Source organism: Monodon monoceros, unplaced genomic scaffold (genome assembly GCF_005190385.1).
Source record: "Monodon monoceros isolate NGI ecotype Baffin Bay Population unplaced genomic scaffold, NGI_Narwhal_1 Super_Scaffold_12, whole genome shotgun sequence".
Lineage (NCBI taxonomy): Eukaryota > Metazoa > Chordata > Mammalia > Artiodactyla > Monodontidae > Monodon > Monodon monoceros.
The window spans coordinates 131,874,260-131,897,890 of record NW_021703768.1 but is presented as its reverse complement, the minus strand read 5'-3'; the positions used below and the strand labels follow the sequence as shown (position 1 = coordinate 131,897,890).

General features: G+C 36.0%; 1 protein-coding gene and 1 pseudogene across 1 annotated transcript in view; one reads left to right on the top strand and one right to left on the bottom strand.

Moving 5' to 3' along the window:
* The window catches only part of SGCD (sarcoglycan delta), an 852,328-nt gene that overhangs the window by 461,159 nt on the left and 367,538 nt on the right, over positions 1-23,631 (bottom strand). The gene's annotated exons all lie outside the window — the stretch shown is intronic.
* On the top strand, positions 7,112-7,206 carry LOC114893565 (annotated as a pseudogene).

The window sequence follows — 23,631 nt, the reverse complement described above, 5'->3', positions numbered from 1 at the left end:
GTGTGTGTGTGTGTGTGTGTGTGTGTGTGTGTGTGTGTGTGTGTGTGTGTGGTATGCGGGCCTCTCACTGTTGTGGCCTCTCCCGTTGCGGAGCACAGGTTCCGGACGCGCAGGCTCAGCGGCCATGGCTCGCGGGCCCAGCCGCTCCGCGGGATGTGGGATCTTCCCGGACCGGGGCACGAACCCGCGTCCCCTGAATTGGCAGGCGGACTCTCAACCACTGCGCCACCAGGGAAGTCCTTTATTACTTTTAATAGTACTATTGCCTTGGCTTACTTTTTATATTATTGTGCATTTCAATAATTTACAGGTAAAAACAAACAAAAAAGACAGCTTAAAAGACCAAACTCTAATATGAACTTCTAAATTTGGCTTGGTCCAATTTTTCGGATCTGAATTTTATCATATGCCATTAGGTTTTGTCAGTTTACTTGATGGAGACTCTAGCAGTAGACCTAAACCACTAACAACATGCAGTTATATTCTTGCCGAGCTTTATATCGGGTACTGTCTCTGGAGCTGCCTTCACTGGGGCTAGAGAGAGTGGAGGGAAAAAGGCACCAGGACATATGGCATCACTAGGTAGAGTGCCCCTCTTTGTTCCCAGGGAAGGGAAGTAGAGCTTTGTCTCAGGCTGGCCTCTGACAACCTGCTGCAAAACCTGGAAAGAAGGTGAGGTCAGAAACATTAGGTACAGAGACCAATCCATTTCCCAGTGAGTTTCATGTCTTGGTTTGCCCTGTAACTGGTGATAACTTTATACATTTCTTCAAATACTTAGGGTAGGGGTGAAGGCTTCAGAGCAGAGCATCCATTTTGAAATGCGACATGATCAGGAAGAAAATCAAGTGATGATGGGTTTTAAGGGAAGCCTTAGAATTTGGGAAGAATGGTGAGAATTCCACTACTCAACAACACGTAGACTTACAACAGAATGGAACAGTTACCTTGATTAAGGAAACTATCATTTGTTAAGTGATTAATCAGGTGCCAAATTACCTGTTACTAAATTAGCTCTGCGCAACGCATCAGGGACATGTGATATTCCCATCTTACTTATGAGGAAATCGAGCTTGAGAGAGTTCATGACAGGCTGTAGTTTACACAGAGCTGGGCGTACAATGGAATGAATATTTGCAACAAAATGATCAAAGAGACATGGTATGCAGTGCTTCCTGACAATGTTTTGCAGCTTATATTTCATATTTGAATGTCCTGCACAAGTCCAAAACACTTTAACCCCAGTTTGGACCCTGCCATTCGACCCTGAGGATGTTTTGACTCACGTTTGTGAATACACTATTATCATTATACCAACACAGATGACCTTTTTAATTGAGACAAAAATTTCGTATGAACTATATCAAGCCAATTTAATTTGTTGACCAATATTCTATCCAAAATTATAAAGTAGTTATTTTTTCTGATTTCTTTTTTATTTTGTTAAAATTATTTTCATCACGATCAAGCCTTTCTGAGTAAAGGTCATGGAGGGTTTTATTAAACATTTTGAACATAACAAGCATTAACTCTGAGTTTTCCTTTGATTCAAATATTTCTATCAAGCACAATTTTCCAAGGACAAAATTTTACAGATCTAAATGTTATCATATGCCCAATAGTCTTGGTCAGTTTTACTTCCTGATAACTATCCCTATCAATAATATCCTTTATTTATAAGATAAATGCTCAAATGTTTGCTTTTACCTACTAGCTGATTCATGAGAAAATTGCAAGCTATTACCCTCAGACTTTCCAGGATTTCTCTTTTGTCAGGAATTAATATATTAGATCACTTATCTAGCAGTTCTGTCTACTTCTGATCCCATTATGCTTGTGCAGTCGGTGATTTGTGAAGCAAAGAAAAATGTTGGGGTAAAAATGGGAAGGTCACTACATTCTCTTTGAGAAATGCATGATATACTACTATAATTAGTAATAAATTTTCTTAATTTCAATGAAGGGAAGAAAGAAAACTTATTTAATAGTCTGGAGATTTTTTCACCAGTGAGAAAGCTCAAACACCAATTTATTTGACTCAAACAGTCAACTGGCAACATAAAGTAGCAATGAGACATCTCAAACCTCAGACACGTGTAACCATTTTCATTTTTCTGTAAGAAAACACATGATGAACAGGCTTAATTGTGTTTAATGTAGTCAGCTTCCAAAAAAACCGGTAAATCCACTCTCTCTAATTTAGCAATTGGGAATCAAATTATCTTAGACTTTTTCATATCCATCACCAACACTGTACGTTGGTTTCATTTTAAAACATTTTTGTCTCTCCTACAAAGACTAAGAGTAGAGCGAAGCTATTTGGAGTAGGAGCTTTAGAATCAGACTGACACATCTTTTTAAAAGATGTAAAGAATTCCTAATTCTAACAAGGGATAGGACTGAGCCTGGAATTCAGAGACTGTTGCAAAGCTACTGTATGATACTTATTTGCCTTCTGTGGTAAAGGGTAATCAGCCAAGATCAAAAAGACTTGGGTTCTAGTCCTCCTCTGCTGCCTTGTCACTGTAGTTATCTAGCTCCTTGCTTCTCCCCATTTGTCTAATCCATTGAATGATGATGGTGAGGAAACCAAGGTCCCCCTAAAACTGAGTTCCTCTGCTGAGTTTATGAATAACTTCTCTATCTTAAACTTTACTCCCCTTCTTTTCTTGAACCTGTTCCCCTCAAGATTGAGGAGTATCAAAGAAAAGGGGGGACTGAAACATATACAAGCCCCTGTGTCCCTGTCCTTTGAAGTAAAAGGCTTTTGCTTTAGTTTCCCAGGCCTCCCTTTGGTCTCTAAAGGCTGGATCAAGAGTTAATGATTAGGAAATGTGAGGATGTAGAAACTAAGAATACTTGTTGGGCCGGGAAACTGGTAACAATTTAGACTATAAACCAGCTGCAGAGCAGAATTACCGAACTCCCAGTTCCCTAAAAGATATAAAGGCCTGACACATTCCTAAGTTGTTTTCACAGGAAGCAGACCTCCACCAAATGAAAACTGCTGACTACAAAACATAGATCCTAGACTGGTTGAAACCAGAAGGGTGATGATGCTTGAAACTTCACCTTGATGCCAACCCATCCAAGAACTGTGCACGACTTGATCACACACACTGCAGCCTGCTCCCTCACCTTGCCTTTAAAACCCCTTCCCTGAAAGCCCTCAGGGAGTTTCAGTCTTTTCAGCATGAGCTGCCCATTCTCCTTGCTTGATGCCCCGCAGTAAACTCTGTACTTTCCTTCACCACAACCCGGTGTCAGTAGATTGGCTTCACTGCACGTGGGTGAGAGGACCCAAGTTTGGTTTGGTAAAGGTGACTGCATATGTTGGAATAAGTACTCTTCATTTCTAGTATTCTCTATTTTCTTCATTACAGCTTCAATTTCACATGAAGAATTTGTTTATTCATTCACTTACCAGACATTTACCTGATGTCTACTATATCCCAGGCACTGTTCTTGGTGGGGTGGGGAACCATAACAAATAAAGCTGAAAAAATTTCCTGCTTTGTGGAGCTAAGATTCTAGAAGGCTTAGGCAGCTCTTTGTGCTTGGTTAAAATGCCCAAACTGTTGGGGTTTCCAAACCTTATTCTCTGCATCTGTGGTGACATTTTAATGCTTCCCAGGTGACACTTGCTGTGCTAAGTACTTTGTATGCATTATCTAGTAAATTTCACAGCAACTCTGAGATGGGCATCTTAGGTTTGGTCATTTTTCCAAAGAGGAAAGAAATACTTAAAATGGTGAATAATTTGTTCAAGGTCTCAGGATCTAGGAAGTGATAACATTAGAATCTGAAGCTGGAAACTTTGATATTATTCCAGAGACTTTGATAATAATGATAGCTATACTCCAAGACCCTTATGAAAACTTAGTAGATATTCCCTCCCAGCAAATTCAATGTCTATATTTTCCAGAGAAATTGCTTATACTAATAGAAAATTTTATTCCCCTATAGGTAATGCGTATTTTCTCTCTGGTAGTTTTGAATATGATCTCCTCTTTCCCTGATGTTCTAAAGTTTCACTACAAATTGCTGAAAAGGATTTATTTTTAGTCTCAACTCTTTAGGATTTGAAGTTCACTTTTTTTTTAATAGATATAACTTTATTCATACTAAATTAGAAATACATACATATTCATGCTCTGTGTATTTCTGGATAACCTATTGCTTTCATTTTTTTTTAATTTTTGGATTTTATTTAATTTACTTTTTTATACAGCAGGTTCTTATTAGTTATCCATTTTATACATATTAGTGTATATATGTCAATCCCAAAATGAAGTTCACTTTTAATCTTAGGATGTTTGACTTTACTTCTGGAAAGTTCTTTGTTATTATCTCTTCAATGTTACTTTTCCAAATTTACCTCAATTTTCTTCTTCTCTAATACATACATTGGAATCTCCAAGCTCCTCTACACTTCTTACCTGTTCTTTCTATTTTTTCTTTCATTAAAAGAAATCTTTCTAAGTAGAATTCTAGGAGAATTCACTAGGAATTTCATTAGGTTTGCTTGATCAGAAATCCTATGTTAAGACTGATCATCATTCACTGAAATTCATTTTTCATAGAAGCTGCTGGTTTCAATGATGATCCATTTATTTTCCAGATCATGGCTAATAAAATAACCTACTGGATGGATGAAACGTAAGGTCCTCCATCAGACTGAACAGTAACTTGCCAAGGTCTTCAGTTTGGAAAGGAATTCCAGAAGACAAGTGGTTATGATAAGATTATTCATCAAAATACACTAGGGTCTGGCTCCAGATCCTACCATGCTGCTGAACTCATAACTGCTGACTCTTTTCTTCAAGATCAGTCCAGGAGAGATTATCGAAAGAAAGCACAGAAAATTGTGAAAATCCCTAGAATGAAAGGAGGCTACTTTGCAATGATGTATATGGGATGAGGGTTTAACCTGGGGCAAGAAGAACTCAGTTTGGATGTAGAAGGATAACAGAATAAAGAAACGGTTGGAGCTCAGTTCTTGATTTTTCCCTACCATTGCTTTAGAACAAAGAGTATCTATCCTTACACCTACCATGACTCAAATCTCTAGTATAGATGTGCCCAGAGACAAAATCAGGGAAGTGGGACAAACTGAAATAAATTATTAGAAATAGGTCAAAATATGCCAATATTTTCAAGAGATAGAAGTAGACTAAATTCTTCCATTAAAAGAAAAATATTAACAGATAAAAAAAGAGATACAAAATTTAGGTATATGCTGTCAGAAGTTTCACACTTGTAAAGAGCTGAAAACTGAGGATGGGTTGAAACTAACTGGGGCAGTTATTTCCTCACTCCTTTCCCTCTAAGCCTCTATGGCTGGTTAATTTCAATCTAAGCATCTCTTCTTAACTGTGCTTGTTCCCAGACTGAGGTGCTGAGAGAAGGGATTTTTCATGGACTGAGAAGTAAATTTTAAGTTTTCTGGTTCCTGGATATCTCTAATTTGGGCAATATCCACCTCTAACCCCCAAAAGTGGTTAAGGCAGACCTAGCCTGTGGTATGAAAAACATAACTATTGAATTAAGATTGGAGTACATAGAATAAATAGTAGGACAGACATAGCTAAGAAACAATTTCGAAAACTGGAAGAATAAGAATAGAAATTCTTCAGAAGAAGAGAAAATTATGAGAAAATATAAAATATAAAAGTAAAGTTAAGTGATATGGAGGACAGATGTAGAAATACTAATATAGGGATAATTATGGCCCTCTAAAGAAAAATAATGAAAGATAGGAATTTGGGGGGGGTAAAATAAAGTTCCTCAATTAAAAAGACTGTAAAACAAATTAAAACACAATAAAAGCAAACTCAGAAATGGTCCAAGATACTGGAATTATCAAACAAGAATTTAAATTATGTTAAAATTGCCAAAATACCTAGCAAAAAAGATGAACAACATCTGGATAGAAGACAAATATAAATACAGAAAATTAAACTATAAAAGAGAACCAACTAGAAATTTTAGAAATTAAAAAAAAAATCAGAAATGAGAAATTCATTAAATTTGGATTAATGGCAGACTGGCCATAGCAGGTGAAAAGATCAGTGAATCATACGACAGGTGAACAGAAATTATCCAAATTTAAACACAAATAAAAATAGAGTAAAAAAAGTTTTTTAAGAATATAATTACCAAAACCTGTGAGGCAATATCAAAAGCTGAAATCTACACAAAATTATATTTTCAGAAGAGGAGAGAGAAAATGGGCAAAAGAAACATTTAAAGAAAAGATGACCAAGAATTTTTCAAAACTGATGAAAACTATCAACCCACAGATCCACAAATCTCAGTGAACCCCAGACAGGTTAAATAGAGAGAAAACCACACCTAAGCCTATTAGCAGTCAAAATGCTAGAAAAACAAACATATGAAAAAAATTTTAAAAGAAGCCAAAGAAAAGAGACACATTTGGGAGCACTATACTAAAAGGAAAACAAGAAGACATAAAACAGTATCTGTAAGTAAAATGTTGAGAGTGGGGAAAAAAAGTGGGACTGTCAACCTACAACTCCATATACTATAAAAATTAACTTTAAACAAGAAGGAAAAAAAAAGACATGCTCAGACAAAAGGTGAAAAACGATCTTCAGCACTCTCACTACAAAAAAGGCAGAAAGACGTTTTTAAGGTTGAAAATAATTAATACCAGAAGGAACCTCAGACCTCTGGAAAGAAATGAAGAGTAACAGAAAATATGAATACCTAGGTTAAATGTAAAATGAGTAATTCTTATTTACGTTTGCATATTTATATATTTTATTGAATTTGTTTAAAATGCTATTGATTGTTTAAAGCAAAACTATTGGGTTGGCCAAAAAGTTTATTCAGGTTTTTCATCTTACGGAAAAACCCAAATGAATTTTTTGGCCAACTTAATAGCATTTATTTATTGGCATATGTACTGATAAAACAGAAGATAATAAGAGCACAAAAGGCAAGAGCAAATAAATGGATTTATGCTATGTTATAAAATTTTAACACTGGTTTTGAATCACACACTTAAGAGCTGACTGTGATAACTTAAAGATGAATATTATAAGCTCTAGAGAAACTACTAAAACAAATATTAAAAATCAATACAGTGCTTGCTTCAGCAGGAAAATTGGAATGATACAGAGAAGATTAGCATGGCCCCTGCACAAGGATGACATGCAAATTTGTGAAGTGCTCCATATTTTTACTATTTACAATACTACTTTTACTATTTATGATAGCCAAGACATGGAAACAACCTAAAACAGAGGAATGGATAAAGAAGATGTGGTACATATATACAGTGGAATATTACTCAGCCATTAAACGGAACAAAATTGGGTCATTTGCAGAGATGTGGATGGACCTAGAGACTGTCATACAGAGTGAAGTAAGCCAGAAATAGAAAAACAAATATCGTATATTAATGCATATATGTGGAATCTAGGAAAATGGTATAGATGATCTTATTTGCAAAGTAGAAACAGACAGAGAGAACAAACGTATGGATACCAAGGGGGAAAGTGGGGGAGTGGGATGAATTGGGAGATTGGGATTGACATATATACACTATTGATACTATGTATAAAATAGATAACTACTGAGAACCTCCTGTATAGCAGACGGATCTCTTCTCAGTGCTCTGTGGTGACCTAAATGGGAAGGAAATCCAAAAAAGGGGGATATATGTGTATGTATAGCTGATTCACTTCATTGTATAGCAGAAACTAACAACATTGTAAAGCAAGTATACTCCAATAAAAATTAATTTAAAAAAATAAATACAGAAGAAAAAATAAAATACTATATATATCACTAAAAAGTCATAAAAAACAGGTGAAAGATAAAAACAAGAAAGAAAAAAATTAAAGGAATAATATTAAAAGATATAATGTTTAAATCCAACTTATCAATGATTAGATTAAATGAAAATAATTAAAACACTCCATGGCCATGTCATCAAAAAGTCTACAAACAATTAATGCTGGCGAGGGTGTGGAGAAAAGGGAACCCTCCTACATTGCTGGTGGGAATGTAAATTGGTACAACCACTATGGAGAATAGTATGGAGGTTCCTTAAAAAACTAAAACTAAAAAAAAAAAAAAAAAAAAAAAACTAAAAATAGAACTACCATATGACCCAGCAATCCCACTCCTGTGCATATATCTGGAGAAAACTATAATTTGAAAAGATACATGCACCCCAATGTTCACTGCAGCACTATTTACAATAGCTAAGACAAGGAAGCAACCTAAATGTCCACTAGCAGAGGAATGGATAAAGAAGATGTGGTACATATATATATGATGGAATATTACTCAGCCATAAAAAGGAATGAAATAATTCAATTTGCAGCAACATGGATGGACCTGGAGATTATCATAGTAAGTGAAGTAAGTCAGACAGAGACAAATATCATATGATATCACTCATACATGGAATCTAATTTTAAAAATGATACAAATGAACTTATTTACACAACAGAAACAGACTTACAAATATTGAAAACAAACTTATGGTTACCAAAGGGGAAACTTGGGGGGGACGGATAAATCATGAGGCTGGGATTAACATACACACACTACTACATATAAGATAGATAACCAACAAGGATGTACTGTATAGCACAGGGAACTCTACTAAATATTCTGTGATACCCTATATGAGAAGAGAATCTGAAAAAGAATGAATATATGTATATGTATAACTGAATCACTTTGCTGTACACCTGAAACTAACACAACATTGTAATTCAACTATACTCCAATAAAATTAAAAAAAAAACACTCATGTAAAAGGCATAGATTGCTACACTGGATAAAAATGTAAAATCCAAATATTAGATCTTTATAGGAAGCACACTTTTATTATGAGGACACAGACAGATTCAAATTTTCAGATGAAATGAAAAAATATATACCACGCAAACACTAAGCAAAAGAAAACTGGTGTTTTTATATTACTTCCAGACACAGTAGATTGAAAACAGAGTATTAATAGAAATAATGATAGAAGAATCAATTTACCAAAGAAACATAATAATGTGTACGTATCTAAAAACAGAGGTCCCAAACTCATAAATCAAAATACTTTTAGAGTTAAGAGAAGAAGAAGAAACAGTCAAATCCATAACACTAATACTACAGAAACTCAGAAAATAAAGGAAGAAAAGTTCCTGTTCATTTTATGAGGTCAGTATAGCCTTGTTCATAAAACAAACCAATAAAAATATCTTATAAGAAATGAAAACATCCCTCATGACTATAGACACAAAATCCTCACAAAATATTTGCAAATATAATCCAATAACTTGATGAGCTAAATAAGACTTTGAAAATTAATTTGGAAATGCAAAGAATATTGAATAACCAAACAGTCTTTTAAAAAGGAACATATTTAAAGGACTTAGGTTATCTGATTTCAAGACTTGCTATAAGGCTACAGTAATCAAGACCATGTGGCATTCATATAAAGTAGATGCATATAAAAGTAAAGAATGGGGTAGTCAATAGAAATTGCCATCCATTCAGTGAGAAAAGGTTTCTTTTTAATCTATTGTTAGAATGATTGGATAGCTTTAAGAAAAAAATAACTCGATCTCTTACTCCATACACCAAAATTAACTCGATATGGATCACAAATCTAAAGATAAAACCCAGAACAATAAAACTTTTAGAAAAAATAAAGAATACATTTGCAAATTCTGAGTAGACACACAGAAACCATTAAAAAATACATATATATATAAATTAGACTTATTCAAATTTAAAATTTTTCCTCATCAAAAGATACCACTAAGGAAATGAGTAGATAAGTTACAGGGTAGGAAAAAGACATTTATAGGGTATATCTAATGGAAAAAATGTATTCAAAATAGACAAAAGCTCTACTAAACAATAATATGATGAATAATCCAATAAAACAACAGGCCAAAACTCAAGCATACAAATCACAAAAGATACAGAAATGGCCACTAGGTATTAAAAGATGCTACAGAGAAAAGCAAACTGAAACTACAATAAGATATGACTTCACACCAATAGAATGGTTAAATTTTTTAATTAAAAAGAGCAAATGTTGGAGAAGGTGAAACGCTTATACAATGCTGGTAAGAATATAAAATGATACAATCACATTGAAGACTCATTTGGTAGTTTTTTATAAAACAGTGGTTCTCAAACTTTTTAGTCAGGACCCCTTTACTCTCTTAACTCTTAAGAAGCCCAAGGAGATTTTGTTTATATGGTATTATCTATCAATATTTACCATGCTAGAAATTAAAACTGAGAAAATTTTAAAATATTTCCTTATTAATTCATTTAAAATATCATATTTTAATGAGAAATGACATTTGTCAAAACAAAAAGAATTAGCAAGACTGGCATTGTTTCACATTATTGTAAATCTCTAAAATCTGGCGTAATAGAAGATAGCTGGATTTGTATCTCCTTCTCTGCATTTGCTCTCTTAATACAGTTTAGGATGAAGTATATGAAGACAATCTTGTCTTACAGGGAAAGACATTGGGAAGGAAAGGACTATTTTAATAGCCTTTTTCAGATAATTATGGATATTTTTGTAGATACTAAATGAACACTTAGTGGTAGTAGTATTCCTGAAAGTGAGTTGCAGTGTGGAATCGAACAATATCAATTAAATTTTGTGTACTCAATTACATTAAAATCTACTGGTCCATCTTATGTTATTAATTGAATTTACCTCATGCATGATTTTTTTTTTTTTTTTTTTTTGCGGTACGTGGGCCTCTCACCGTTGTGGCCTCTCCCGTTGCGGAGCACAGGCTCCAGACACGCAGGCTCAGTGGCCATGGCTCACAGGCGCAGCCACTCCGCGGCATGTGGGATCTTCCCGGACCGGGGCACGAACCCGCGTCCCCGGCATTGGCAGGCGGACTCTCAACCACTGCACCGCCAGGGAAGCCCCTCATGCATGATTTTTAACACCAGGCAATGAATGACCATTTGGAAAACACTGGTTCTCTGAGTTATGTGGATCTTCCAAATGATGACTAATTTTATTATACAGTCTTTTGATATCACATTTGGTAATATCACCACCAAACTCATCAGAAATACTGAAAAGCTGTTAAGCTCATGGTAGCTAATACATGTTTTCTGAAATTCTAATTTTTTGCTTCAAAGTTAAAATTTTATCATTAACAACAAATAGAGTCAGTTATTGTCCTTGAAATGACAGGTTTATCTTGTTCATTTACAGGAAAGTATCTGCCAAATATACAAGCCTGAATAATCAGTTTGTCAATAAAAAAATTGGTGCTCCATAAAGAAAAGCAGCTAGTTCACCTTGTAACTCAAAACAACTGCACAAACGCATTTCCTTGAGACAACTATCATACATCAGTATGTAGCAGAAGAGCTTTTTGCAGGCTATTGAAAAGATGAGTACTCAAGCGTCAATTTTAATAAAATTAATAATTTTTACTGATTCATCAAGGACATTCTTAATTAAAACTGGTGTACTGAAGGTGTGTGGTGGAGAGTATAATACAGTCATACCACAACTGCTTGTAAGGCTTCATTCATTTTTTACCCAACATTACTTTTGCATCGTTACTGTAAACGTCAAAACAGTGAAAAAGGTAAATGTCTGGTTAGTACTATCACAAAAATGGTTTTGACCTTTGGAACCCCCCTACGCTCGGTCTTAAGGTTCCCAGAGATCCATATACCATATTCTGAGAATCATTGTTAAAAACTGAAACATATATCTACCCTACAACCCAGAAATTACATTCCTAAATATTTATACCAAAGAAATGAAACAGTATGTTGACCAAAATATTGTAAAGTAAGTTTATACCAACCTCATTAAAAATCACTTAGAACTGGGGGAATAAAACAAGTATCCATCAGCAGGAAAGAGGATTAACAAATTGTCATGCATCTATGGAATGGAAAGATACTAGAAGATAAAGAAAAATAAACACATGATAGATGCAACAGCTGGATATTTTTGTCCAAAACACTATATTAAGTTAGAGAAGCAATACATACTTGAGTATATACTGTGTGGTTCCATTTATATGAAATTCAAATATAGGCCAGATTGATCTATGATGATAGAAACGATAGTTCCCAAGCAGGTGGACTGGAAAGGGGCTGAAGGGAAATTTCTGGGGGGAGGGGGGATGAATGTTTTACATCTTGTTTGGAGTATATATAATTTTTCAAATAATGAATTAAATGCTTCATATTTGTACATTTTATTGTATAATGATTATATCTCAATGAAACAAAAATAAAATAACAGTTTCTATCTTTAAATGAAAAAGACTGTAACTCCTTGAGATTTTTAGGTTATGCCTTGTTCAACTGCAAAACAGAGAAATGACAAACAATGGGCACTCTATAAATGCCTCATGAATGAATAGATGCGTGCAAAACCCAAAAGCATATTTACATATCATGGGAGTAAAACCAGCATTTCCTTTGTATTGGAGGTATTTTCATTACCTCATGAATTTATGTTTCTGCAAAAAAAAAAATACTAGATAACAAATCTCAATTACTGATCTAACTAGTCAACTTATAAATTTACAAAAAATAATAATATAGAACAAGGAAAGTAGGAAGAGGTAATAAATATTCAATGTTAATAAAATGGAACGCAATACAGATCGATAAAGCCAAAAGCTGATTCTTTGAAAAAACAAAATAAACAAATGTCTGTTAAGATTGATCAAGAAAAGAGAGAAAATATAAATAAAAACTATTATGAGTGAAGACAGTACATGACAGAAAAAGTAAAGCTGTGAAAGCAGCAAAAAGCATACTATCAATGATGATATGCCAACAATTTTGAAAACGTAAATGAAATACCTAGAAAAATAAGTTACCAAAACTGACCTAAGAATTCACCCCTCCAGTGGAAACCAGACAGTGATTTCACAGATGAGTGCTACCAAAATTTCAAGTAACAGATCCAAATTTCACACATCTTCCATTTAACAGAAAAGGAGATACAGGTCAGTGTTAGCCTGACACCAAATTAGTTTTATCCTGACACCAAAACATCATGTGAAAGAACAATCAGAGGTCCCTTACGCTAATTAATATACAAATTAAAATTGCTTTAAAAAACTTACCAAAGCAAGCCCAACAATATTATTAATATTATAATAACCATGATAAAACTGGGTTTATCTCAATTATGTGAGAATGGTTTATTATTTAAAAAATTCATAACTACTTTTCACAATATCATATTTAAAGAGAGAAAAATTAATATGATTATCCCAGTTGATACCAAAAAAGTGATAGAATTTAGCACCTATTTAGAAAAAAGCCCATACAATTTCTTAATTCATTAGGAACAGAAGGTTGCTTAACCTGATAAACAGTACCTTTTTTTTTTAACATCTTTATTGGAGTCCAATTGCTTTACAATGGTGTGTTAGCCTCTGCTTTAAAACAAAGTGAATCAGTTATACAAACAGTGTCGTAAATGGTTAAATCTTTGAAGCACTCTGTTTTTTTGTTTTGTTTTTTTTTTTGCGGTACGCGGGCCTCTCACTGTTGTGGCCTCTCCCGTTGCAGAGCACAGGCTCCGGACGCGCAGGCTCAGCGGCTATGGCTCACGGGCGCAGCCGCTCCGCGGCATGTGGGATCTTCCCGGACCGGGGCACAAACCCATGTCCCCTGCATCGGCAGGCGGACTCTCAACCACTGCGCCACCAGGGAAGCCCGAAGAACTCTCTTTAAAATCGGGGATGAGCCATGCATGTCAAACATTACTGTTTTATTTAACAATTATAAAGACTCTTAGCCATTACAATAGAACTAGATATGAAAGAAATGAAAAGAAGGAAATAAAACTGACTTTATTTGCAGATTATGTAACAGTTTACATAGACTTCTCCTTCCTCAAATATAAAGACAATTCATTAAAAATTACAGAAGAGAAGGTGGCTTTTATTATTCACTCACTAACTGTGACTTCATCGATCTTGCTATATTCAGCTTAACCATTAAAAGTTTAGATTCTCTTGGAATTAGGGACAACATTGCTTTTGCCCTTGAATAAATGTCCAAGTACAAGTGATAATTATTTGCAGAGCTGTATTCAGAACACCAAACTGAATCTGACTTTCAGGTGGAGGGCAGTTAAATTACAACATTTTCCCTTGTTTAACTGAGGTTAACTGACTTTAACTGAGGGACCTGATCATGGGCCAGACATGCTTCTGATGAATTAATTTACTAGGTGTTATACATCATAGGTGCTCAGAATAAGTATTTCGGATGACAGAAAGTTATACAGCAATGGGATAGGCCCCTCTGGAAAGCTAAAAGGCAATGAGGCCAATTACAAGAGAACGGACATTTGTTCATAATACATTTCTAATCTCTGAATTTTTTTCTTAGCCTTGAATTCTCATCCCAGCACAAGGATACCCATGTTTGGGGACTGATTTTGGCACAGTCTCTTTCTCGAGAATATAAAATTGGAATCAAAAACTACTAGTTCATTTCTCCTGTCATTGGAATAGATGACCCATTTACTGCAGGAGTTGTAGTATTGGGCCATGGTCTGCAAAGAGATAGAGAAGCACTCAGAGGAAAGTCAAGAGAAGAAAGGAGTCAGCTAGGAGAGGCACAGAACCCAAGTCATGTGCAGACCTCTGTCTCCTTTCCTGATCCCAACTTCAGCACAACTCTACTTTCTGACAACAGTTCTGTGAGACACCATTGTCTCTATTTAATCACCACTCCCACTCCAACACACACAGTTAACAATTAAAGTTAGTCCTGTTGCATACGATACCGCTTATATGTAGAACTTAAAAAATGGTACAAATAAACCTATTACATTTACAAAACAGAAATAGAGTCACAGATGTAGAGAACAAACTTGTGGCTACCAAGGGGGAAAAGGCAGGTAGGGATATACTGGGAGATTGGAATTGACATACACACACTTCTATACATATAATAGATAACTAATAAGAACCTACTGTATAGCACAGAGAACTCTACTCAATACTCTGTAATGACCTGTATGGGAATAGAATCTAAAAAAGAGTGGATATGTGTATATGTATAACTGATTCACTTTGCTGTACAGCAGAAACTAACACAATATTATAAACTAACTACAGTCCAATAAAAATTAACTTAAAAAAAATAAAGTGTTTTCATCCCTTAAAAAAAATAAAGTTAGTCCTGTGAGTTTCTGCTACTTTTAAGCACAGAGCCTTGATAAAGACATATGTGGAAAAATGAGGTCCTATTGCATTACAAGGATACTCTATTTTAACAGAGCAGATGTTAGTTATTTTGCCAGATACTTCTAAATAGGAGCACCTTATGAAACAGCATTTTGTGTCTTTTCCTAACTGGGGCCCGCCGACTCCAGGGGCATCCAGCAGTGCACTAGCAGGCACTCAAAGCCACAGGACAAACATGCTGCTCCATGTAGTGTCAAATTTACTAGATATTAGGTAACATAAAATACCTTTTTTAAAAAAATTACACTAAGACTTTGTATGAATATTTAAGATAAAATACCAGACTTCAAGGCAATTTTCTGCTTGTTGGCAGACGGCTTGAGGCTAAATGTGAGCCTTATGGAGTCCCCACTGCTTTCCTCTGTCATTAGGGGGCCCTTCAGAAGAACAGTTTGAACAACACTCATGCATTATACCAATAATCAGAACAGTCCAAAAAGTAATTCCATTTGTCAGAGTGTATAGTCTCGAATGCTGTTCACAATGAAATTTCTCATTTACTCAACATCATTATTATTTTTTTTTAAAGGACAGATTATGTGGAGGTCCACAACAGCTTCTGCAACATTCTGCATTATCTAGTTACTTTCATTCTATGTATTTACATGACTGGATCCAAATACCAATATAAAAAATGAATTAATATTAATGGATGTAAATGTATTCAAACTAGAATTACGAGTTAAAACAACATCACTAACGTTACATCTAAACTGAAGGGCATTTTCAAATGAAGATTTTGCTTAGAGGAGAAATTAGATAAACTATGGTTTCAGGGTAATGGGGAGTAAATACAGAGTAAATAGAATAAGGTAAATCTTAGCGGTATATGTCCAATACATAGCACTGAGTTTAAAAAATGAGAAAGAAAAGTTACAGTATGAGTCATGTAAAATCAATTTTAAACAAAACTATAAAACATTCAATGACTCCTATATTTCCCATGAGTATTTATTTATGAGTGTGAAAACCATAGCGAAAGGGCTGGAAAGATCTACTCCAAAGGACTAACAGTAGTTACCTTTGAGAGAACAGATCTAGGTCTAGAGGAAAGATCAGAGCACCTTTTAACATCTCATTCATATTACTGTGGGTATAGACATGGTCTTCTCCTCTAAAAGCAATTACTTTGTAACCACAGTGTTTCCAGATCTGTTTTGGGCAATAAGAAATAGAGAAAAAAAATCTGTAATGTTGCCTAAAATGCACAAGTGCAAACTATAAAAAGAAAGAAAGAAAGGAAGGAAGGAAGGAAGGGAGGGAGGGAGGGAGGGAGGGAGGGAGGGAGGAAAGAAAAAAAAAGAAAAAAAGAAGAATGTGATATTTGGTTGCTTTTCTAAAACATAAAAAGATCCTTTAATGATCTGCTTTTCTAATTTCTACTAAAAGATTTCTACATTTATTAATGTAAAATGTGTTTATATTTTAATAACGTCTTTACGTAAGTTCCCTAAGATAAGCATAATTTGGCAAACCATAAAATTCAGCTAAATTCAATAAACTAAAGCAAAAGAAATCATTAAACTCTCTCCAGAGCAATGCCTGTTTTCAAGCTCTTGGTTAAGTGTCTATAAAAAGAGCAGCAAGATACTTAGTTGTCCCTTTATTACCACTACTTCCCCACTGACTTACTCAGTAATTTCAGATATGCTTTATTTTCAGTCTAGATTCATTTTCTATTGGCACTGACTCCAAACAAAGGAGTTTTAGTTTTCCCTGATCACTAACTCCCAACTTCCAGTTCTGTGTCAAACAGGTAATAATGTGTAAACAAACACTAAAATACCTTAGCTGAGTCTTTTTTTTTTTTTTTTTTTTTTTTTTTTGCAGTACGCGGGCCTCTCACTGTTGTGGCCTCTCCCGTTGCAGAGCACAGGCTCCGGACGCGCAGGCCCAACGGCCATGGCTCATGGGCCCAGCCGCTCTGCGGCATGTGGGATCCTCCTGGACCAGGGCACGAACCCGTGTCCCCTGCATCGGCAGGCGGACTCTCAACCACTGCGCCACCAGGGAAGCCCCTGAGTCTTTATTAAAGGTATTTCTGGACTTTGTTACAGAATCCTAGAGTTGGTGTATTTTAAAGGCAAAATGTATACTGGTTCAACCTCTTTTCTTCTTTTTTATTTATCTTATTTATCTTTTCATTCTCAGAGCAAATGGGAATGAAGCAGGAGAGCCTTATTCAGGGACTCACAGCTCATTACAGGTAGGGCAGGATCTGAACACGAATTCCCAGCCCAAGATATTCTTTCTCTGCTCCCCTGCCTCTGGGTAAAGCAAATTATTTGGAGTTTTATACATTGGATTTTGACATCTTTAAATTGAAGCCTCATTAATTTTCTTAGTGGTCCTTATAGGTTTCACACCTTTTCCAATATAGATCATAAGAAGAATAACTATCATTCTCCATTGTATAAACATCAGATTTCATTTTAAAAAGGCACCTCACTATCTGGGAAGTATCAGTGGTGAGAAAGGTAGTCTTCAGTGTTTCTTTATAAATTATGTCTGGCTTCACAGTAAATGCCAAAAAAGAGGAAATCATAATTGACACTGCTGGTTTTCATGGGCATAGGAGACTATCCAAGCAGGAGAATGAATCAAAGTTTCAACATTCATTATAGTTATAAAATTCTATGGGAGCCCAGAGACAGTCACATCTTTATCTTATCATTTTTTAATGTGTAAAATCTACGGGCACGGAATTTAAAACCTATCCAAGCACTTGGCCAGGGAATTTTTCTTACCAATTGGACAGCCAGATTCTTTCACAGATGTATTTTGTTATATATCCCCTTCTTAAAAATAAAGTTTATGATTCTGGTTTTCTCTGATTAAAAGAGTAATGACAGCCATTTTAGAGAATTTGGAAAAATACAGAAAATATACATATACATATCTTCATTTGATTGTGCTCTATGTATGTGCCAGGCACTGAGATAATGCACATACTGTATCTATTTTGTCCTATTACAATAAACTTATGGACTAATTTTTATTTTCATTCCAATTCCTGCAGAATTGCATAACTGAGGGAGCAGGAGAGAGAGAGAGGAAAAAAAAAAAAATGCTCGTGTAAGGTCAATACAGCTGACAAGCAGAGATACCAGGACTTGAATTAAAGTCTTCTAACATCACGTCCTAAGCTTTTTGCCTTATCTCATCTGTCTGTCTCGGAACTTGTCTCAGACCACAGAGGAAACCAAAGGTTCTAGACATTTGCCCAATACGAACTACAGAAGGAAGACTCTTACTATACTCCAGTCTGGCATCCATTCCCATCAAAACTATGATTTAGTTGTTGCCATTCAACATGCTCTCAGTCCTAATCTTACGTGATCTCCTCTCAGTAGTATTTGATGCTGTTACCCGTCTCCCAGTTGAAACACTCTCATCTCCCTATTTCCATGACATCTCATCTCCTGTTCACTTTCTATTCCCCTGCCCATCCATCTTTCTCACCATTACAAGTCTCCCTTCCTCCGTCCGGCCATGAACGGTAATGCTCCTCAAGGCTCAGTCCCACTATCTCCCTCTGTCACCCCATACATTACCATTCATACTCAAAGCTTTGATTTCTACTCATCCACATAAGCCCACCCAGGAGCTCTTATCTGGCCTAGAAACATACATACTCCAAGGCATCTTTAAATCTTCAATCCAGTATCTCAAAGTTATGTCAGAATGCAGTAAGTCTCAAAAAATTGACGTCTCTTTCTCCAAACCCAGTGTCCTTCCAGGGTTAAATAACTTGGTGAGCAGTGTCACTTTATCCCATTCTATTACACAGGAAGTCTGGAATCACGTTGAACACCAACCCTGATATCCCATCCATACCAAGGCCTGTTACAAGTGTCTTCTTGCCTTCTCGATGACTAACATCCTTGACTAATCCATCTTCATCTCCGGCTCAGAGATTTCCACTGCCTCCTAACTGATCCCCCACAACATCCCAATTCATTTTACACAGTGGCCAGAGCCATATTTTTATACCTCAGGGGCTTTATCTTAGGATAAAGTCCTAAATCTTTGTAACTGTCCTGCAAAGCCCAATAAGAGGTAGCTTCTCCTTGCCTTTTGAGGTTCCTCTTCTAGTTCCCTCCTCTTGCTCTCTATACTTCACTGAACTTCATTTTAAAAACTAGAAGCCAGGCTTCCTTTTGGCCAAAGGGCCTTGGCAGATTCCGTTTCCTCTAAGTGGAATTTCCCATTCCTCCCCATCACACTCACTCACATTTTCTCTTTCCTGTGCATCTCACACACAGGTACACCCTTTATTCTATTTCTCTCGTATCCTCTAGAACTAAGCTCAACATGTCTTCTTCAGGGAAGCCCTTTCCAACATTCCCACTTCATCCTGACTCTGTAAGATTCAATAGGTATATATGTGTGTGTGTGTGTGTGTGTGTGTACACATACACACACACACACAGAGCCATGTTCTATTCCTTCAGGAGACTTATTTCAGTTTATAATTACAGTTTCAGTAGTGTGGCTACTTGTATAATGTCCATTGCCTCCATGAAGCTGGAACTGGATCCCCAGGGCCTGTTGAAGCACAATGCATTACAGGTACTCAATAAATGTGAATGAATCAAATTCTGCTTTACCAGAGAACCAGGGATAATGAGCAACACCAAAAATGAAAAGGTTGGGGCTTCCCTGGTGGTGCAGTGGTTGAGAGTCCACCTGCCGACGCAGGGGACACGGGTTCGTGCCCCGGTCCGGGAAGATCCCACATGCCGTGGAGCAACTAAGCCCATGCGCCACACCTACTGAGCTACTATTATGTTATTGAACACACGGTGACTATAATCTATTTTGCCAAAGCTTTTTTAAGGACATTTTGGAAGAGCTTGCGTACTGAATAAAGTCAGGGACTCCTTTTACACTGGGTCTCACTGTGAGCTTCCAAAACCAGAAGAAGCTCAAGAAGGGACCAAGAAATGATTTCTAGTGATTAGGCCTCCACAGAATGCTTATTATATTTTGAATAAAATGTACTTAACAATTCACGACTTTCAAAATTCATATGAAAGAAGGCTAATATTATCCTCTAATTTCCTATTCTTTCCAGTCCTAATGCTAAGTGTGACTAACAGTGCAACAGGGTAATAATCTTCATTATCTCTTCCTCTTTACAAAATTACTCATCAAGTGCTTCAAATGAAAAGGGGCCCACTGGTGCCCCAGGATGGAGAGTGTAAGTGGTGCTTTTCTTTGTTTATGCTAATTAAGTAGTCTGCAGACTGGTTACTTAGCAGTATCCTTCAATGAGATGCTCAGTACTGGGAACCTAATTATATGTTTGAGGCCTAAAGTGGTCATTATTAAGATGTGAGCAGGCAATATCCACGGATTGTATGCTATTTCTGGGGTCTGGCATGATGAAACTCATAGAACGTGCAAAGCCATTTACGGAAAGATGTGCTGAATTATGCTGTGGTGTTTTATTACCAAGTGGGTCACAGTGAGCACAAAAAAAGGACATTATTTTCCTAAACAAAATTATTTAAATATATTTGCATATATTTAAATGTATTGGAATACAGTGATACTACATCCTTTGCTTGTGGGTTTGAAAAACTTCTCTTAGCTTTACTATATTCCTTGTTCATGTGAAGCAGTTTCTACACCTGCCTTCAACTGGTGTGAATATCAACTTACTGAATCAATCAGCTCAGCATATGTGAAAGAACAACTTCATTGAAAACTAAATTTCTCTTGGGCTTTAACAGAATCCATCAATATTGTGTGTTGGGGGGGAAATCTATAACCCTGTTTTTTCCAAACAGAAAACAAACTATTGATTTTTTTCAACAGAATTTTACTGTTTTAAGGGTTCTTTTCCCTCTCCAACATCCGTCTCCTGCCAGTATCTGTGCGGCAGAGATGAAAATGTGCTGATTTTATGCAAGTACAGCTGACTAGAGATCACTCCACAGAAGCAAAGCAAACAAACGTAATACAACATAAAATATTTAGATCACAGACACATTAAGAGCGATTTTGGTGACGGGCATGAATTACGTTTAGTGGACGGATCATCTATGTAACAGCGAGGAGCCGGTAAACCTCTAATGTTCTTATAGACAATAGAGACAAACCAGAGTTGGGAATAAAAAGCTAGAAAGTTAGGATGTTGCAAAGGCAGCCACCATTTAAATGTATCAGATATAAATGTATTATAATCTGAATCCTGTTACTGTGGTTGCATATGTAGTTTGCAGTTTTTTCCCCAAGCTTTATCAATATCCATTTTGTCTCACATTAACAAAGCCTCTAAATATATTTTTTTTTTTGCAGTACGCGGGCCTCTCACTGTGGTGGCCTCTCCCGTTGCGGAGCACAGGCTCCGGACGCACAGGCTCAGCGGCCATGGCTCACGGTCCCAGCCGCTCGGCGGCATGTGGGATCTTCCCGGACCGGGGCACGAACCCATGTCCCCTGCATCGGCAGGCGGACTCTCAACCACTGCGCCACCAGGGAAGCCCAAAGCCTCTAAATATTTAACTTGGAGAACATGTGTAGCAATTGTTTTCTTGAAAGCTGATGGAAGACACACATTTGGTTCACCTCTGTATCTCCAATGAAGATGACGGCCAGCTGCTAACATCAGGGGTGGAGGGGTGGGAGGGAAATGGCTGTACTGGGAGAGTAGCTAGTGAGGTATTAAGTACATAAAAAAAAGACATTCAGACATTCAGCATCCTTTCATAGTCTTCTCTCTGGCATCTACTTTACACTGCTTCCTCTAGTATATTTTCATCAATTTAAACAATTTTCCTATCATCATATTATCTTTACAATTTTTGATGATGATACATAAAGGAAAAGTCAAACACTTAATCCTTCTTGTTCGAATGGCAGCTCAGGGTAATCAAATAGTTAGTTGTTCAGGGAAAGTTATTCTTTAGAGAAAAATGCCAACTAATGAATGTGTGAGAAATGATAGAATCTGAATACCATCATTTTGCATTCCCTATTGAAATAATGGAGCCAGGCAATAATAATCAATGGCTTATAAACCCAAAAGGTGAAAATTCCATGGGGAGTTTTATAATGGATGGACTTCACAGATGACACAAAAGCCTGATGGTTAATCTTAACAGAAAGACAGACAACCTGACACTATGTATCTGCTAAAGCAGAGCAATAAGAAATACATGAAGCACCTTCAAAACAAGCCCCCAAATGGAACCTGAATCTGAGAAAGCCTCTAGTCCCAAGGGTAATTTACAGGAAACACAGGGGATAAATGGACACATTAAATAACTCCACGGGGATGTAACCCACAAAAATCCAGAAGGTGAGAAATTCTAGAACACAACAAATAATTTTTCAAAAAGAAGAGAAAGAAAAGGAGGAAACTATTACAGATTAATGAGATCTAAGTAATGTATTAATCAAATGCAATGTGTAGACCTTGATTATTTTGAACAAGGCAACTGTAAAAATCATTTATGAGATAAATGAAGAAATTTTAACATTGAATGTTTATTTGAAGAGACTAAGAAATCTCCTTTGCATTTAAGGTGTGATAGCAGTATTGTGGTTAAGTAGAAAAATACACGAGAGATGTTATTATACAGAGGTGTACACCAGAGTGTTTACTGATGGTATGATGTTTCAATTTGTTTTTAAGTAACCCTTTTAGAGGAAGAGAGAAGGTTTAGATGAAACGAATTTGGCTATATGTTGATAATTGTTGAAGCTGAATTACGGGTGCATGGAGGTTCATTCTACTACTACCTATACTTATAATTTAAATTCTCCCTAACAGTTTAAAATGAGCGATTATGTTGCAGGTTCACGATTGCAAAGCACAGATAATTTGTTTCTGTGTTTTACAGGCTAATATGTATAACTCTCAATAATTTGTTTTACATGCTAATATGTATAACTCTCAATACCTAAGAACTGAGCTGTTAAAATCTTCCTAAGTGATTCTGTTTTTTGAATTTTTGTTTATGTGTTATTTAAAATTGGAACAATCTCAAACTTACAGAAATATTGCCAATGCCGAAGAAATAACTTTAAAAAATCCACTAAACCATTTGGAAGTAAAGTTGCCAACCCAACACCCCATTACTATGGAGTACTTTGGTGTGTATTTCCTACACCTTATTCTATTACTTAAGGATATTCTATAATATAGCAAAGATCGACCAAAGGCAGGAAACTCACACTGATACATCACTACCATTTAATCCTGACACTCCATTCTAGTTTAGCCGGTTGTTCCAAAGTGTCTTTTATAGCAAAAGAACCCTGTTATCATGTGTCTTTAGCATCTTTCAATCTGAAATAGTTCCTCATTTTTTTTCTTGACTTTCAGGATCGTTTGAAGACTACATTCTTC